This window comes from Harpia harpyja, chromosome Z (assembly GCF_026419915.1).
Source record: "Harpia harpyja isolate bHarHar1 chromosome Z, bHarHar1 primary haplotype, whole genome shotgun sequence".
Classification (NCBI taxonomy): Eukaryota; Metazoa; Chordata; class Aves; order Accipitriformes; family Accipitridae; genus Harpia; species Harpia harpyja.
In genome coordinates, this window is record NC_068969.1 from 10,842,754 (window position 1) to 10,863,410 (window position 20,657).

Sequence of the window (20,657 nt, forward strand, 5' to 3'; positions counted from 1 at the left end):
AACTGGGTTGGTTTGGTACTCTTCCTACTTGCCCTTTTGAAATTTTATAAAGAGTATTTTGTTGTTTGGGTCTGACAGAAGGTTTGTTACTGGCAGCAGGAGTGTAACAAATGGCATGCAAGATATTTCCTCATTGATAGTGAAAATGGTTTTAAAATATATCCTGTGTTGTCTTAACAGTCTCTTAAAAGGCTAGCTGTCTGGTTAAGTGAAATTAAGTTCTGTAGTGCATGTTTTGTCCACTAGGGATTGAACTGGGACAAGTAAAGTTATTTTACTTAATGACTGTCAAGTTAATTTTAAATATCCAGCAAGAAATGAGCAAAGTGCAGATTTCAGTTGCTCAGCACTGTATTTTTTTTTTTCCAAATGTATTGATGTTATGCCCTAGAACTCCATATGCTCTAAATTAGCTGGTTTTTAGCTTCGCAGCATGCCCTTCTATGAAATGCAGTCAGTGTAGCTCTTGATTTTAAGAATAATACGGTCTGTAATTAATGCAGTAATTTTTAGTAGTATGACACAGCATAAGGAACAGTACAACGCAGTCAAAGTTCTTAAACCTTCCATTGTTAACTATCCTATGTTATGCAATACCTGGGCGTGATGGGACTAGACAAGCGTTTAATTTTTTAAGGCTGGGTTATGGCATGGCTTTCAAGTTACCTGCACGTAATTGTGCAAACTGCTATCTGTATTAGTGTTTCATTAAGCATGTTGTTTTGGCTCTGTTATATATGTGATGTGCATTCTTACACACTTTAGAAAACTTAAGTGCATGAAATAGTTTCAATTTAAGCTTGGTTTTTAACCTTTCTTGTTTGACTCAACAAAGTAAAATGTTCCAATTTATTGTACTGTTTTTAAATTTAAGAATATTATGCATATAGCTTTTTATCAATGTTTCTCATGATTTATAAAGATTTTAAGACCCCCATGTGCTCTTTTATGGTTACAAATAGCCTAGCCATATTAAAGATGGTTAATTTGACAAAGCGTGTTGAGTGTTGAGCAAGACTGCTAACTAACAAGCTTAAAAGACAGTCAGTTGTGGGGTTTTTGTTTGTTTTTAAATTTCAGTTACCTTTGGCTTTATCTAGCTGATCTAAAATAGAAACTTGGTAGTAGTAAATAAGAGGATGGTATGTGATAGTTCTTGAGATACCGTCATGTGAGGATTTGATGGGGGTCTTGATGAAAATTGCCCAGGTGGGTGTCAAGATCAGTAGCCATAGTGATCAACTAAAGAGGGGGTTTAAGGTCATGCATAGGCATACATTACTGTAAATTTTACATGTTAGATGTTGTAGTGCTATAAAAGGTTTAAAGCATTGATAAAGCGGTATGGAGAATTTTGGGTTCTGTGTGTGTTTCTTGGCAATATGGTCTGTTTTTTCATCTGGTTGAGTATCTGAATGCTAAATTGTGAGATAGTTGGAGGAGAGTTAAAAATGCATCATTGCAGACAGTAAATATAAATGCTGTTGTGAAAAGGCAGGTAGAAGATGTTGGCAAATACAGTCTTAATCTTGAATCGCAAAAACTACTTTAAAGAATTCTGTGGTGTTTTCACAGTACAAAAAAACCTGTAAAGCTATGACAGAACGTTTGCATGCAGGAATGTTTATCATTGTTTACGGAACTTCTAATAAGTACATATCATTTAGGACTCTGTTATTATCCTATCAATGACCTATATTTAAACCTGCATAAATTCTTTTTGCCACAGTATTCATAAACTTTTCTTAGAAGCTCATATACAGGACTTTTATCTTTCATAAAACCCAGAATTTATAAAAGACTTTGAAATGTTAATTTAGTAACAGAGAAAAACCTTCAAATAATTCAAAATGATTCATGAATGATCTGGGGCTGCAGTTCCAAAAGTCGTGGACTTTGACTACACCGGTTTCTGGAATTCCCAGTCACTCAGTCCAGTCTCTGTGCTGCCTCCTGAGGTGCCTTTCAGTTATACTCTAATTTTTGTTTTCTTGAGTGTTTAGAGTTTTGTTTCTTTTGTTTTAGTGAATCATGTGAGTGATTGTGTTTACTACATAGACTGTAAACTATTGTGTCGGCATAATCTGTAAAGAAGGGTAGAAACTGAAGAGAGGGAGCATCAGTAAGCAGTGGCAAGGAAACTAGTACACAATTTTTTTTTTTTTTTGTGGCAGAGGTAGGCTTCAGCTGAAGTATGTCACATAAACAGACCAAGTTGAAGATGACATGTTACTTACAATTGAAAGATGTGAATGTTTACTTTGTATAAAGGCACTTTAATTATGCATGGAAAAAGTTATGTGCCCAAAGGAGATAATGTCTATGTAACACCAGCATTATTAAGGATAAAAGTATGATGAGTCTTCAAGATCACCAGTAAATAGCAATTAAAAGTAGATATTTAAAGTTGGATTTGCTTTTAAAAATATTTTTAACATAATATGTAAGCCTAAAAATCTATGAGATAAAGGTGGAAGGAGGTGGTGCAGGCAATACCTGTACTCAGACTTTTTCTGTGCTTAGTAATACTTTTATAGACAACCAGTGCAATGCTTTGTTTTGCTTGTGTTTGTAGAAACAGTGTAATATCTCCTTGTGGATTTTTCATACAGCAGTAACATTAGAAGCTTATGCTTAGAATTGATTTTTTTTTTTAAGTAATTACAAGTTAATGGATCTTCTTAAGAGATGCCTGAAAAAGTGAGTCACTAGATATGTAGCAAGTGGATGTTGTGCTGAGCATGGAGCATTCCAAAAAGTGTGAATGAAAGCAAAATAAAAAGTGGGCTGTAGTTCAGAAAATTTAAATAAGTTTGTTTAGCTTCTATCATTGCATATGGGCAGAAATTCTGTAAAAACTGCTTAATTGAAATAGTCTTAAACTTGAGGTTTTGGGGGTTGTTTTTGTTTTGTTTTGATTTTGTTTTTAAAAATAAGCAAGTTGAAGACCCTTGAGAATTTTTATGTGAATTCTCCCAGGCTGAAATGCTTCTGGCAGATGTGGTGGAAGCTTTTAGTAGAAACCTGAAGTTTCCGACAGATATCCAGGGTTTCAAAAATTGGAATTACTCAGTGCCTTAGTTTGTTGTGAGTGGCTATTATAAGTACCTTTTATAAAGAATCCATTGTCATAGCTTACCAAAGGCACTGAAAAACTGTGTGAGAAATGAAGTATTTTCTTAGACCAAAAGGACTCCAAATAACTGGTCATTTTTAACAACTGAAAAAAAATGTGTAAGCACAAGTTTTTGTGTTAAGGTGGTAGCTAATATTACTGTTTTCATTTAATTCAAAGTGGGCATGAATTGAATTGAGCACATTCATAGTATCTTGGTTACAGAAATGCTAACTAGTAAATTGAGAGCCAAATAGTCCACATGATAGTAAATTAAACTTAAGGCTGTCCTTTATGGCTTCCAGGCTTAAACTATGTGAGATAAAAATGTTACAGAACACGTCCTGCAGGGAGCATGCTCTTTAAAGAAAACAAACAAACCCTGCCCCGCCTCCCCCTGCTTCCCCCCCCCCCCCCCAAACCAAACCCAAAACCACCCACCAAAATCCCAACCCCAAACAAACCAAAAACGAGCACCCCAAAACAACAACCCCAAAGGTACAGCCAGGGAATTACAGACTGGCTAGCTTTGTTTGAGTCCCTGGGAAAACCATGGAACAAGTTTTGAAACACTTTCCTGGGCACATGAAGATGATGATTTGGTAATGGACAGTATGGATTTAGCAGGCATAAATCATGTCTGACAGGTCTGATTGCCTTGTATGATAAAATGACTAGATTTGTGGGCAAGGGAGAGCAGTGCACGCTATTTACCTTGGCCTTTAGCAGGGCTTTTGACTGTTTCCCACGATGGTCTTGTGTCTAAGTTAGGGCACTGCGGTCTGGATGTATGGACAACTAGATGAGTGAAATAAAACTGGTTTGAGGATCAAGCTCAGTGGTAGTGGTTAGTAGGTGGTGCTCTACCTGGATGCTGGTAACAAGCAGAATACAGCAGAAGTCTATATTATGACCCGTCCTGTTTAAGATTTTTATCAATGACCTGAAGGACATGGTGAAGTGCACTCTAGTCAAGTTTGAAGATGACACCAAATCTGGAAGTGTTGGTGTGGTGGGGAATGAGTTGATATGCTCAAGGACAAGGCTACCACCCAGGGGGACCTGACCTTGCTGAAAGGACAGACAGGAGCCTCACGAGTCTGAACAAGGACAAATGTGAAGTCCTGCACTGGGAAAGTAAGAACCCTTTGCAGCTTGTTAGACCATGTCTAGGATAGTGCATCTAATTTTGGACCACGAATGCAAGAAATACATTGATAAAGAGGAGTTGAAAGATCATATGCTCTCTTTTCTTGCTGTATGGTACTAAGGATGAAAGTATATTGACCATGAAAGAAATAAGAGAAAGAATTTGTAAAAAGGAAATATGTTGTTCACTTAACATTACATAGAATGTTTTGTGGAGATCAAGGATTTGGCAAGATTCAAGAAGTATAGGACACCTTTTCTGGACATTGTGTTTGTTCAGAACTATTTTAGTCAATCTGTCTTACAAAATTTAGTGGGATATGAAAAATGGTATTTGGGGTTGCAGGATTTTAATGGGAGATTTTTTCTGTTGCTTCCTATAGAGATTCCTGTATGATACTCTGGCCTATTGGTGCTGACCTATGTAGGGGATGCTTAATTTCTCATCTGTCAGTAGCATTTCTTTCGGTAGATACCATGTCTGTTGCTTATTTTTTCCTCTGTTACATCTTTTCAGCTTTGTTATGATTGTTGTCTTTGAGAGCTGAACAAATGTTTTATTTTTCAGTACTTTTGATGCTGCTATATGCTTACAGTCTGTAGTGTCTGTAGAGAAGACACTTCATCTTCCAAACACTGAATGTTTATTCCAAGTGCCCTGGGAGACTGACCTGGGGTCTGCTATAATGCACTAAGGTGAAATTTCAGCGCTTAGATGCTTTTGGTAAGAGGGTGATGTCAGCCAGCCCTTACATACACTTGTTAATATTTTCATGTAAGTGCTTTTCACCCTGAATGAACTATGCAATATTATGCTGATACGATCATAAGAGTAGTATGGGCTATGGAGCTCTCGGTTTCGGCAAACTTCACTGCCGTACTTCCTTTAGAACACAGTGTAGGAGTGCTGGTGGCCATTTATAGTAGAGGTAAGTTGCTGCTGACAAGGATTTCCCTGCAGAGATACCATCTAGAGCCACTGCTGCAGAGCTAATACTGTAATTCTTGGAGCTGATCCATTGCAGTCATGATGCATCTATTCTGAGCCAGGAACACCAACACATTGATTAGGTTTTAAAAACAAACAAATCCCTTTTGTAGTTGCAATGAATTTTTACAAACTTCAGATTAATCAGGTTACTTAGTAATGAAGGCCAGTAAATGTGTTTTCCTTAGGTCTCTAACGGGATGGTTTGGGTTTGCTCCTGGTCCCATGCTTATAAATGTAAACCTTGCCTCCCTAATACACTTTCATTATATAAAATTCTTTTTGACTTTTACTTTCTTTCCCATGTTAGTTGCAGCAATCCATTGATCGTTTGCAGGTGGATTACATTACATTGGAGAAATACTTTTGATTTGGCTTTGCCCTCTCATTTTTCTTACTGAATTTGAACAGGTTTGGTTGCTTATTTATTTAATTTAAGTAATTGAATTTATGTATGCTGTCAAGGAGCATGTGGGTTAGTAGTGTCTAACTGTGTCAATGTGCTACTTTGTGTTGATTTTAATCTGTTCTAGCTAAAACTCTGCAAAATGTGTAGACAAATACTCAGCTGATTTGTTGCATTTTGGGTTTTGTCATTTCTTTTAATAGATATTGTGAAGTGAAAATTATTGTTTGTGGAACCTGGCAAGTGAAAAGGAAGGAAGAATGCTGCCTTCATCCCTAAAGCTAGCAATTTTACAGGCTATTGCTACTAAATTATACAATTGTTTATTGTCTCTGGATTTTCTTTTGAATCGCATCGATAATTGCTTCCTGTTAATGTTGCTCACTTGCTGGGAGTTTGGATTATCTAAGAGCTCTTGAGTTTTGTTAAATCTTGCTGTGACAAGATTAACATTCCCAACTTGTCTTTCTTTCCAGAAACATTTCTGCTTATCGCAGAATTGTTGGAAGAAGGCTTACAGTAGTGTCATGTTTTTGTTGAATATAGACAAGCATTTTTTTCAGTTTGCTTTAGGAGTGGGAACCTCAGGCAGAGAGATGGATTGGACTGTACCATCTTAAGCCCCTGCAAGAAGACATATCTGTCTGCCAGAGGCCCAGAACAGTTTCCTTTTTGAAAAGGAAAATCATTGTGCTGGAGCCAGACACTTAATCAGATACAATTTTTGTGTTATATTGTACCAGACACATATGTATGTGATTGAGCAATGTCTTAGAGTTTATTTCAGTCTTGAGAAAGTATAAATAAATGATGAACTTCCAGCAGGCTTATAACAGAAAGTCCAAAATCCTGTAGCAACACTGTAGTTGAGTGGAAAAACAAAGAAAATGCTAGCAGCAGTTTGACTTTTTTTTTTTTTTACTTTTCTAAAAATGTAAAAAGTACTGGGATTTGTTAAGGGTAGTTAAGGGCATGAAGAATTTATAGTATCTTTGCAAAGCTAAAGAACATTTCAGTATTGATAGTTGAACTATGGTGCATACTGGAGGAAAATATGTGCTATTCTTAGATCTTTTTAGGTTATAAAATAACAGGAACCAACCACTGAAAACACTGAAGAATTGACAAGATGGACTTAATCACAAATGTTCTAATAGTGTAAAATAGTGAGAACTTGTAACTAAATACAAAAATATTGGCAGTATTGTGCTACTGTTAAAGTAAGTTTGTCCCCAGTTGAAACATCTTGTTCAGGTTTGGTTTTCATATGATAATTCAAATGTGTTAAAAATATTTATTGACAGAAAGACTTCAATATAGGAAACGTGCAACGTCTGAGATGTCTGTTCTTACATAGCTTCCATATAAGTGACCTTTTGTTCTTGTATTAAGACTATTGAAAATAAAACTAAGAACAAGTTATTAATGCTGTATATTCTCATAATTACAGTTGTAATAGTTCTATAAAAATAAAATGAATGCAAGAGCTTAAGATACAGGACTTGTGAATGCTTCTAACTGTGTATTGAGTAATAAACTTTTTAAAGGAAGGAATGGAAATGCTTATGTTTCAAATCAAGGAAGAAAAGCTTTGTTATGGGCCAAATAGATATGTGTACAGTAGGTTCTTTTGAAGATATTTGGTACTGACTGCTGCTATTTGTATATGCCATTAGTCCTATCTGATATGGCAGGTTTTGCTCTTAACTGGCACTTTTTCAAAGAGTTGTTCCTTTTCTGGATGTTGAGCAAGATTATGTTTAAACATAGATTTTTCTAAAACTTTGATGTCTTTGATGCAATATTATTAATGATCTGTAAGAGGTTTTTTTGCTTGTTTAAACCCCTGCCCCCCCCAGCAGATTTTGATGACTCTGCCTTGCTTTCTATTTTTTAATTGCTTTTCTTGAAGTGTAATAGTTAACTGTATAGGGTAGAAGCCATATCTCTTGGTTTTGCAAAGCTTGGCTTTTAGCCTGCCTACCTGCTTACCTTTCAAATTTCTGGTGACCTTTCCCAGTAATTCCTAGCACAGTTAACTGTCATTTTTCTCTTTTTTTGGTTGTTAGCTATAATAGTTGAATGGACTTACGGGCAATAGCATTGCAAATCAGTTTTGGTGATATTACTTGTGATTTTATTCTGGCATTGCTGTTCTCTGCACTTAAACTTACTGTTTCCAGGTGCTTGAAAAATCTGAAAGCTTTCGGGAGGTGTAATGAATTACTTGTAATTCTTCACATTTTCTATTTTGTTATATAAAAAAAAAAAGGTGGTTTTTTTTTTTTTTTTTAAATATCTGGTTGTGGAAGAATCCATTCTGCAGCCAAACTATTTTTTCAGGTCTTTGATCTTGGTAGGTAATTGCAACTCTTTGTTGTTTCCTTGCTATCATTACAAGGATTCCTCTTGCTGAATGCCAGAGGATTTTTAAGGGTATGTGGAGTTAATATAATCACATATTAGTAAGGGACAAAGAATAAGTTTGATGAAGTTTCTTTTGTTTCTATGGGTTCTAGAGCTGTAAGTCATTATGTATAGTTTGGCTGGTACCTACTTTGAGGGGAGTTACAATACTATGAACAAGGACAGCCAAATTCTGTGGCACGGATGTACTGTCAGAGGATAAGTTAGGTTGGTATGGACCTCTGGAGGTCATCCAGTCCAATCCTCCGCTCCACAGCAGGTCTAATTAGTTTAGGTTGCTTGTGGACTTGGGATAGAATTTTGGGTACAAAATTAATCCCTACCAACAAATAAGCTTCTGAGGACAGGGTCATGCGTATTTGCTAGGTAGGCTAGCTTATGTTGCTGTTGTCTTAAGTTATGTTCTGAACTTTCAGCGTGTGTGTGTATGTATATATAATATAGTACTATGAAATACCTAGAGTACTTCTTTTATAGTGCAACTTAAAATTACCTCCAAAATGTGTCAGATAGAAATTCTTTTAAAATTTACCTGGAGGAAAAGAAGCACTGAATGAAAGACATAAGAATGTTCCTAGTTCCACCCCTAATTCCAAAAGGGTGGAAATAATACAACACTTTCACTTACAGCTCTCAACCACTACTTCCTTTTTAAGAACTCAAAGGGGAAATGAATGTTTTTTTTCCAATCTTCCTCTTTGAGGAGTTTTCCTAGACTGCATATTCCAGAAGTTGTAAGGGAAAACCAGGAATACAAATCACAGAAAGGGCATATTTGTTTTTGCAATCTCTGTAACTAGTTGACATTATGTAAAACTACAGGTTGTGCTGTTTAAGCAGGGCTTTTGGTAGGTGTATAAATCATGTCTGTGATGTCAAAGGCCAATGATTTGGTCTATGAACAGAAGCCTTTCTATGTGATTAAAAGAAGAACTGATAGACTGCTATTATATTAATAGTATGTTACCTATAACATAGAAAGGCATGTGGATATTCTAAGTCTATTTGAATGCTCTTTGCCTATGGTGTCATCCTGATTTTGAGTTAAATTTATGAACTTGACTGTTAGTTAGGAAGTTAAAAGTATGTATGCTGTGTTTGGATAGCTTTTAACTTTCATGTGAACAGAAGGGAAAATGGTTTTGGTGCTTTTTGTACTTGAACAAATGCATTGCATTGACACACATAGACAACTTTCTCTGAAAAACTTGTTTTTTTGTTTTGGAATCTGTGTACACATGCTACTTCACCTACTGAAATCAGTACAGGTTATGCATACATCCTATTGCAGAATACTGCCTCCTGATAAATTTAATGCTGATCTACATTTTAGCTGCAGGTTGACTTGCTCTGACCCCATGTTCCAGAAATGGGAAGGGTTAGTCTGGCAAAACACTGCACCAGCATTGCTGTCCTGCTTTCTTTGAGCCACTCTGGGACATCCAGATTGCATTCCTTTGGGCTCTTTAGGTCATCCTGTTCTGGGATTTTGCCTGCTTCACAGCCTCGTGTGAATGTGCCTGCAGTTGAACAATTTTATATGCAGATGTGCAGATAGGTGGGTTTTTTTTGGTCTCCCCTGGTTGATCAAATGAAAATGTGCGGAATTTTCTTCTTCCCTTTCCCACATAGCTTTATGTTGAGCCTTCCCAGGATAGGTGTTGCTGGATGAATTTTACATGATGATGTAAGTTTTGTAAACTAATATTAAAGGATCTTGATGAGTAGTCTTTCTTTTGAGATCTGTAACTTGTACTTTCTTTGATGTGTGTTATAGTTTAAACTTGCTGTACACATCTTCCTTTATAATTGCTGTTTTGTATTTCCAAAAGATTTACAAAAATAATTGCTTTGTAGTATCCTTTAAAAACCTTTTATGAAGATGTAGTTTTGAGTCTAATGTTAGGGTACCTGTAATCTTGTAACATTATTTCAGTGACTGGATCTGCTTGCTGGTGTTGTGCCTCAAACTAAGTCTAGAAAGTATGTTACATACTTCTGCTATAAATACTGCTTTAGACAGTTTTTATACTCAGGTTTGCTCACCTGTGGAAACTATTCTCTTCTATTCCAGAGCAAAAGTTTTCAGACAGTAGAAGGATTTGAGAAATAGTAAGTGCTTGCTTATCCTTGTGGACATTTGGAAAACATAATTTTGACTGCTGCACTCATGCTGAATACTGTCCCAAGTATTCTTTTTCATGCGACTGTTGTAGCTGTGAACCAAGTCCTAGCTGTGCTACATGAAAGTGCTGTTTAATTGCCAGCAGTGCTTGAAGTTGGTAATTTGTATAATATTTTAGTGACCTAAAATTGAGAGGTCCATTATCTGCATCCAAAAGGGAGCTCTTGCCTAGTAATGTTTAATGAGGTCGTTGCTGTTAGTAATAAGGATACTTTTTTTGATACCATCAGGGTTAAAGCTGTTTGCTGAGACACAATGCAACTGTGACTTCTCCATTAGTGCTAAAACTACAAGTTACTTTGCAATTATGGAATAAATGTCCAGTGATCTGAATCCCTTTTGCCTTTTCTTAAACTGGAATAAAACCTCAGAAATTGTATCATGAACATCTGCTTGATGGCTTATTAAAAAGAAAAGAACAACTGACCTTCCAGAATTGAGGCATTTGCATCTGAATTTTTTTTTGACAAAAAAATACTGTTGAAATTTTTCATTTGAAATTTCTGTTCCTGGACCATGCAGTAACTAAGCATTCTTACAGCTGATAAAGATTCAGTGGCTTAACAAGTGACTTGGTGCAACAGTAGCTGCTTATGTGTGAATGTTCAGGTTCATGGCAAGCACAAAGTACTTTGATTTAGTCTGTAGGTGAAAGCTAAGGGTGCATGTACAGGTAGCTATTATGTATCTGAGTCCCAAGCTGTTGATTAGAATTAGTAATATGACAGCACAACCCATTCGGTGGCCATACTATTAGCATTTACTAACAAAACAATAAATAGTATGGAAGGATCCGTTTCAGAATGAGAATCTGTGATTATATGTGGACAGAAAATGTTTTTTATCTTAAAACTTAATTACTGCATTTACTGACACAGCCAACTTGCGTTTTTATTTAAAAAATGGTTATATTTCATGGATGAGAGAGTGGAAACATGAATAAGAAGCCAAAAAAACACCCAAAGGCAAATCAGCTTTCTAGGAATAGTCTTTTCAATCTGAAGAGAAGTTGTAACTTCTGGAAAGTTCTAGTTGAAGTCTGAAATAACAAATAACATGGTGAAAAGAACACACAAGCAAAACAAGTATTTTGGAACATAGGAAGGGGCCAGCTTTTTGTAATCTTAGTATGACTACTGGCTGTGTAATTGCTAGGACATTAAAAACGATTTTAGTGAGTGTACTGAGGCAAATATGAAAAATAGACCAATTCAGTCTTTGCTCTTATGATTTTTTTTACCTTATTGGGGTTTCCTTTCCAGAAAGCTAGAGGTACTACAGTGGATAGAGGGGACCAACATGTTACTGATCTTCCAGGTTTTTTCTCCCCATCATTGTTCTTTCCATGGTCTTTTTTAACTTCATTGCACTCATTCAAATACTAGAACAGTTATTAACAAAACTTCTGATTGCAGTGGAAGAAAAGAACACCAGTAATAAATTACCACAAAATCAGATAGGTATTAGATGCACTGCATTTGCTCATACAGCTGGTCAAAAGTGCAGATTCCTTTAGTTGTGGCCACGAGTAGGTCTGAGGGCATTGTTAACTACTTAGCAAGGTGGTTTTTTTAGTTTATGCATATGCTATGTGGATTTAGGTTGGTGGAGATGAGCTCCTTATTTTCCTGATGCATTGTATTTTTGAGCAATTGAAAGAGTATTAGTTGTACTAGGGCTTACTTTTTTAATGCAGCCTTTGGAGTATAAGCTTTGTCTGCTGGCATCTTAAAAGAGGGAGGAGGAAGTTTGTCTGCTTTGATAAACAAGCCTTTACAAAGAACTGTATGACCTTACATGAAGAAGAATTATGATGGGAGGAATCTCTTGTATATTTATTTTATATAATCAGAAGTGGTAAAGTCAGTTAAAGTGCAGCTTGTTTAAAGTGTAAAGCACTGAGATACCTGTCTACACTGGAGGCATAGTAAGGGTATTATCATTTAAATGTCTGAATTATAATAATTAACATATTTGTTTAACATGCTAATGGTGTATTAAGCCAAACTTATAAGTTTTGAAAACATTCTAATTTAAATGCTTGAGTAGTTTGTTTTTCTCGGGTATTACAGCTTCAAGTTCAGGAAAATAGACATGGATGGCTATTCTTTATAAAATAAAATATTAACAATTATTTTCAGACATGTTGATATTATGCTTGGGTAAAACTTAAAAATGTCCCATAGCAGAAAGCTTGTATGTCTTATGTATTCCCACAATACTAATGAGAAATTGCATTGTGAAAACTGTGGTAGAATATGGAGTCTTTGTTACTTTCTGCAAAACTCAGTGCTGCAATTCAGAGAGGAATCATGCATGTTAGTTTCCAATTGTAGTCTTTTGCAGGATTTTGTTCCAGCTCAAAAGGTACTCTTTTCAATATCAATTTCTGTGTTCCTCTGCTTTCTAGTTCCCTTGACAAAACAACTAAAGCAAATAGCATGAAACAAAATCTTGTGAACTTGTTCATTGTCCAGTGAAAATATCTTTTTAGAAAATCCAAGGTCACTGAACCTACACATTTCTGAAAATGTGGGTGATAACACTTATTTAGAGCAAGGATGCTCTTGTCAGCGTTAGGGCAGTAATCTGGTAAGTTAATGGGAAGAGTGAAGTAGAGTAGGCAGTAAAAAGCATGATGAACCACAACATCAGAGTAGAGTGTTCCTTGTTTCCTTTATCTAATCCTCTTGAGACCTAAAGCCTGCATAGCAGTGAGTTGTTGTGTTTCTTTGTGAATTTTGAGGTAGTAACTTCCTTTTATTTGTAATGTGTATATATTACCCTTAGAAGATACGGTACTTCAGCTTGTGGAATTAAGTTTCCCTTTATTTTTTCTACTGAGAAGGTAAAAAATAATGTTCTGCAAAATACTGATTCTTAGCAAGGTATATGACAAAACTGAAGAAATGAGAACAAATCTGTGGCAGAAAAGCTTGTGGGTGCACACAGTTTTCCCAAACCAGTTCTTAAAGGTCAGATGAGCCCTTCTGCATAGCTGGTCCTTCATCCATCCTATCTTCCACATGCTAACTCTCACACTTGGGCCACTCTTAAAACAGCTAGACCTTAGACTTCAGCTCCCTTGTCAATGCTCTATACTGTTGGTCCTGTCTTCTTGCCACTCACCGAGAGGAAAAGAATTCCAAGCTTTCCTAAAGAGCTACCTTGTCTACCCTCTCTGGTTTTGGGCACTACTTCCCCATTGGAGTCTATAAGGCTGTCTTCCTGAAAACCATTGTTACCCTAGCTGCCACCTTCCTCTTACTGCTGTCTCTTTCTGCAAAGAAAGACAGATTCCCAACAATCTGTGGTAGCATCCCATCTCAGCTGCACCTTTGATTCCTCTTGTCTTTTGTCCAAGTGGGTTCAAGGTAAGTGTCATGTGGTGATAGAGCAGCCATACATAAGTGATTTTAGGGGGCTGGAGAGAGCAACATTAGGGAAAAGAGGAGTGAGATGAAAGGCTGGAAGAAACTTTTCTGGTTCTGTCTCTCATTCCTTCTAAATACAACCAACCAGTTTGTGAGGTCACTTTCTCTGATTTGAGCCTGCTAGCCATGTTGAAAGGTGGTCTGCAGGTGCTTAGGTACTGTGGGGGGCAGGAAGCACATCTGCATGGTCAGATTGGAGAACTGTAGAGGTGAGCTTCATATCAGCACTGAGGCACAAACCACTTTTCAGTAGTAGGGGTAAACAGTCAGGTGAGAAGAACACTGATCAGTGAAGATACCACAGAGTTTGATTGCATTGGAAATTCTATGAGGATGGGATAGAGACAAGATGATTGATGTTGCAAGTGGATGAAGTGATGCAAAAGGGAGTAGTGAAACTTAAGAACAATTGAAGTCATGATTACACACTTTAGATTGCAAGTTGCTTTTTAAAAAAAACAAAAAAAACTAACAGGAAACATGTATTACCACTTCTCCTTTTTAAATTTACTTGTACCATTAAGCATAGGTGCTTGAAGAGCAGAGTTCTGTGCTGTTGAAAAAATTCATCATAAAGGTTGAAATTATCGTTTAAGGTAATAAAGCTTTTCCTTGAAAATTTTCTATGTTAAGTCTGCTGTTTGAATGTTTCATTTGTAAAAATGCTTATTTTTCTCAGCTTAATTTCTTAAGTTCTATAAAAATATTCTTAACATGTTAAAAAGAGCATTACAAGCAATGCAGAAATGGCAGTTGTAATAAGCTTCATTTATAGCAAAATAAATATTTCTTGATCAGACAGATTTGTTTCATTGAACTACTCATACAGTTGGAAGATAGGTCATCTTCCATGAAAGGTTTTAGGGAAAATATTTTCATATCTTGACTTGCTAATGAGAGCACTGGATGTTAGAGTTTGCTTCAGTGGTTTTGGTTTATGTTTTAAATAACAGCATGGAACTTCTTATGTTCATTTCCATGGTTCTGTCACAGCTACAATAGTTTATTTCGTACTTAATGCTGTTTTGAACATGTTGCTTCATGAAGAAATCTAGTAATTCAGTTTGCATTGTAGTCGATACTAAGTAGAGATTAATGTTTGTATCCTTGAACTGACACAATGGTTACTCTGCATATCTGCAGACTGTAAATGTTCTAGTAGTTTTCTTTAAAAATCAATGGTAATTGTTTTTTTCCTGAGACTGTCACAGTAAATGATTTTTATCAGGTAACAGTTTGAACTTCTTTGTAATACAGTATCTGAAGTGAATGAAAAATAAAAATTCAGGTAAAGTGCGAGTAGTAAAAATACGGTCACTTAAGTGAAAAGCCTTTATTTGCTCTGATAGTTACGTATTTGCAGAGTGACTCTTAATGTAATGGAAGGAGGATTAAGTATTGCTTGAAAAAAAATTTTGTTTTTCCCAAAATGAGCAGTCTTAGCAGCTCTTTATTAAATTCATTATTTCATTGAATCGAGTTGGTGAGTTTCTTCTTGTGGTTTTTGTTTTGTTTTGGTTGTTTGTTTTTTTAAATTTTTTTTTTCTTTGAATTGTTTAGGGATCGAATTCTTCTAACATACATTGGATTTTCAGTTGAAATTATGCTGCTCATAAATCTGAGAGAAGATAAGCAGTAATCTATTGCAGTTTAAGTGGTATTGAGATTCCGGCTGATTGATTGACTCACCATGGGTGCACTTCGTTCTGGGTTGCAGAGTAAAATATTTGTAAATCACACACACTTGGTAAACCTTTAGAAAGAGGGGAGTGAAAGAATAAAAGGTGATTGTTGTTCCTCAGTGAAGTTTTATAATGATTATTGTCTAACTGGCAAAGAAGTAAATGTGTTGCATTCTATCATAAGGCCCAGTGCAAGAATACTTCTATTGTAATTTGTCATAGAATATTACTGTTGAGTGACTTGCTTTGCGTAAATGATTATAGTCTTCTCTTAAAGTAATAAGTGAAAACTGGATTAATAATTTGCCCATTGGTTATTGTATATATGAATGACTGATATAATCCAGAGGAACTTTCTAAAATTATAACAATTTATGTTTGTAAACTATTTATTTCAAAATAATTTAGGTATTGACAGAACAGTTAGGAATAAAGGGTTAAGTTCAGTTCGTTTGAAATGCCTACCATTTTTCTTCCAAAATAATATCTGAGTTGACTTGGGATTTTTCTCCTCTACTTTGTTGCTTTGAACTATTGATGTGGTTTACACATTTTTGTTTACTAGTTTACTGTTTCTGGTATTTAAATTTTCAAGCTAAACCTTTCAAAGGGAAGTGAAGAAAACATCAATGTTCCTGATGCGCCTATTAAGAAACACTGAGGTTATAAAACTGTTGAGAAACAGAGAAGGAGAATGCTGCTGGGTGGTGGTTGATGATAAAGTGTCATGCTTTGAATTAATTCTCATTGGTGCTGGTTGAGTGGATGGTATTGGAAGTCTAGAGGCACTCAACTGCTGAGTCTGGAAGTTGTCAGGCAATCCAGTTTGTGCAGTATGTAGGTAGATAAGCAGTTCAAGTTGTCCAGCTTTGAATTGAGTGTGAAAAGTGCAATTTAACAAGGTAAGTGAGGGACCTTGGTTAACAGGACGTGTTTATTTTATCTGACTGGTACCTAATTTTAAGAGACAGAAGAGCAAGCCATGGAATAAACAAATATAGTAAAAATACAGTTTGTTTGTCCCATGAGAACTTATTAAGAATTAAATTATGTATTTGTGTTTATGTCTGGAAATGCAGTACCCCTTTGTTTCTAAAGTACCTTCTGTTGAAGGTTGCAACTATAGTACAGGATATTCTGTGGTGTGCTTCTAGTCACTGACGTGCTTTGCACATGTTGCAGTTGCGTGATGGGAGGGGACCAGTCTACACTCAATTCCTCCACATGCCCAGGTTTTTTTTCTTTTCCAAAAGAAACCCAAGCACATAAGCAGGGAGGAAGCTGGAGATGTGCTGTGGTGCAACTCTTAAAGCAGTTATTTAGGAGAGTAGAACAGCTGTGTGCACTGCACAGTACGTCTTTCCTGCAGTTGGGTACACTGTGAAACGTTACTGCTCCACAGCATAGATGTGGTGCAACAGAAGGAACACGTTAGGGTGAAACATGGTTGAAATACATAAAGAAAGCAGAGAGCCGACTCCTGACACTTCCCTGAAAACTTAGATGGGAGATTGAGTGCTGTCGAGGAATGTGCTATCTAGTAAAGCCAAGAGATATGTAAAGGCTGAGATTGTGTACATTACTTTCCAGGAACTGCTGCAGAGTCTCTCATTTAAGAATATCTAAAATACATCTGCTGCTTCAGCCCTAGGACCTACTGTCAGGTGGCAACAGAGGAAGGAGGTAATTTTAAGATCAAGCAGGAGAAGGACTTGCTTTCTACTCTTGAAGTCCGTGGTAGACAGACTAACTCATACATATTAACAGGAGCAGTGTGAAAAGGTGCTTTCATGTAAGGGGGTCTTACCCTTTACTTGTTACCTGTATCTGCTAGATTTTGTAGCTTCAGTGGATATTCCCATGGATCTGTGTATAACCAATCAGGAGAGCTGTTACTGATCTATATATAAATTTTGTATTCTGTTTTTATTATAACGATAAAATCTTAATTGTTTCAAGACTGGCTGGGCAGACTTCAAAGTGTTTTTTCTGGTTTTGAGTGGTAAACACTTCTTTGAAATTGTTCTAGCAGAAGTGTCACAAATTTGGGTTTTTGTAATGACAGGGTTGAAATAATGCAAAACGGTAATAATCTGACATTCTGCATCATCTGTAGGGTTTGATATGCCTGGTATTTGCATAGGACCTCAGTATACTGCTTGGCTGAAGAAGAAAACTATTTTCCAAAGAAGTTTAAAAGAAAGAAGCAATGGAGACACGTATTTCTCTTGAATTTGTGTTTAACCATGTTGCTCTTAATGCTGCCAATTCCCAGTGGCCCAACCTATTTTCCTTTGAAACAAGCTATGGATAGCATGTAATCCTAATTAAAGTTTATTAAACCTTCATACTAATACTAGACTAATTATAGGTAGCGTAAAAGTCTCACTGATTTTTCTTTAATCAAAGAATAGTCTTGTCTACAGCCATATTAAATTTAAGCTTGGATGACAAATCTCTTGGTATGTCAAAGCTTATTACTTAACAGCAAACATGTTTTTTTGTGGGAAGGCTGTGTTTGTACTGGGAGTGCAGTTTGAATTTTATGTGAACTTAATTTGAGGGTTCATCTGTTTTGGTGATACACAGTACAGATTTTTTTTTCATGGAGTAGATGGGCCAGTGTAGATGGGACTGATTTGATGCACAATACTAATGCATTGCCATTCTTATTAAATGTCATTATCATTTTTAATGACTGGAGAAACCAAGCTTGCTGAGCTTTCTTCTGTGTTCTGTTGGGACTGTAGATCCTGAAATAATTCTTTGAATGTTTTTGCTTTGAGTTACCAGTGCATATCCTTGTATGAGTTGTTTTTGTTCTTGTTCTTTTAGTAAATGACTCGTTCTCCAGGTTTGCTTTAGTTTCCGGACTTTCTCTTTTGTTCTTCTAAGAGCCTAGTTAATGAATTGTAGCAGAACTTAGTATGTTAAATGTAAAGAATACATTTTAGGAAAGTGCTATCTTTGTAAAGAAAAAGCTTAACTGTTCTCAGAACAGCAATATTTTTGAACTGCTGATTAGACATGGAAAAAATTTGCATGTTAATTCCAGTTCTTTTGCAGCATATGGCCAATTTCTAGCTAGATATTTTTTACCATTGATTAGGAAGTTCAATTTCTATATTTAATGTGAAAAAGCTTTGACATCATTCTGATTTTTACACATGCTTGCTTATTCTGGGTAGAATTTCAGTAACTTGTATAATTTCAGTAGCAGGAACACTGAAGTTGAGAAACCTAATTTTAAAATCTGAGAAGTAGGAGAGTTGTTAAAATGGATGTTGTAGCTTAAAAGTAGCTTGTGTTTGAGGCTCTAGACTGTAAAGATGGAATTAATAGTTTAGACAACGCACAGTATACATGCTATGATTAATGGAAATTCCAGTATTAAAAAACACCACCTTCATAATATAAACAGTCTTCAACTTCAGTTTCTGATATGTACTTTTTTATTGAGTTGGTTTGCTTTACCAAATCCAGGCAAAAGTGTGTATAATTATGTTGCCCTCTAGTGGTTGCGACTCAGGTTTAAATATTAAAAAGAAAAGGCATTTTCATGCTTAGGGAAAGGATTCAATGATTCTTGCTTGCAAATGATTAGGTGTGTTGTGTTTTTTACAGTAGCAATGTGTTCACTGGTCTGTGGAACAGCATGCTACTTCCTTGACAACTGAATAACACCAGGATTGTACAAAGAAAATGTAGTATGTTGTTACATAATTTGATAGCAAGGAATACCACCCATAATTATGATGATGGAAACAAACAAACAAAAAAGAACTTGATGGATTTATTGTATAATTTAACTCTTTTCTAATTGTATGAGATTATCGTCAGTGCCTTATTGATGTGCTGGTTGCAATGTTTGGGGATGTGCCTTGGGCTATCTCATGGGAAGAGTATAGTAGCACTTGTAACCTTTTGATGAGGCTTTGGATTCAACTTTCAGGTGAGTCGATGTTTAAAAAAAGTATTCAAGTCCTTCAGGCCACCTACATTAATTTGCTTTTTTGTGATTCTTGGCAGGCAGAATGATTTTTTTGCTTCATATTTTCTCTACAATTGCCCTTTTTTTGTCTAATTCAAAGCATCACAACTGAGTTAATGAGAAAAATCACTTGACCCTTCATTCATGGGCGAACAAGGTACCAGCTTTCTACGTTGAGTGGGAAAAGTTCCCTGAATTGGTAGCTGCATGGAAAAGCTTGGTAGTCAGAGGGACTAGTCATATTTCTATAATTTTGCATATGCTTTTCAGGATTGAAACTATCTGTACTTCTGTCATCTTTCCCTCTCTTCCTCTCATCCCCCCTCCTTTTTTTTAATTAAATCAGTTTGGAATAAAAAACTTATCAAGCTTATCCTAACTGCTTTGTTTAAAAAAAAAAGGGGGGGGGGAGAGAATTACTTTTCTGATGATGATACTGAAGTACAAAGAACAACCTAAGTGATTCAATGTACATAGTATCAGCTGCTTTTAGGAGGTGAACTGAGAAGAATTTCACTGTATGTTTCTATCCATTAAAAATGCTTATCTTCTTGGTAAGAAAAATGTTATATTGTGTTTTGTCATTTAGACAGTGTGACCTGAAATCTGCATATAGATGGTTGGAGGTATCTCTGGTTTTCATACCTGGAAGGATCTGCCATTTGGAAAATGATGGCTGTTTAAAGAATTAAAACATCGATGGAGAATAGTTCTTCTTAGACTGACAGTCTAGAACTGCTGGTGCTAGAAAGAGGTTCTTTTTGTACTTTGAAAAATGTTTTCCATGTTTTGGAGGGAAATACGGCACATTTAGTCAAAAAAATTGCAAGGCTTGATAATGTATTTCTGAGAGGTGTGAATGACTACTCTCTCAGGCTTTACAGCTGAAAGGGTGCGAGATTACCAGCAGTGCTTTGCAGTTCCCTTGCCCCTGCTCCTCGTGCTCACTGGTCACGGGCACTTATGTTCTAAGTACTACTTTTATTGACAAAGATTTTAAAAGGCATTCAGGTTGGTTTGGGTTGGTTTGTTTTTTTTTTTTCCTTCTCTGAAGAATAAAATTTATGGGCACAGTGTTATCAGTGTAATGTCCCTGATGACTTTGTGGATATGATGGAAAATAGCTAGAAAAAAGACATCAGAATACTTTTGTCTGTGTAGAAAGCTGTACTGGAATAATTACCTTGGCAAGTTTTGCCATGTTAGCAAACCTTTTAATCTGTAAATCCAAGGTACCATGTGTGTGACTTTTGTCCTCAACTAAGACTGGTATGAATCAT

General features: G+C 36.0%; 1 protein-coding gene across 38 annotated transcripts in view; it reads left to right on the top strand.

Annotated features, from left to right (window-relative positions):
• Positions 1-20,657, top strand: part of SLMAP (sarcolemma associated protein) — an 87,302-nt gene that overhangs the window by 2,163 nt on the left and 64,482 nt on the right. The gene's annotated exons all lie outside the window — the stretch shown is intronic.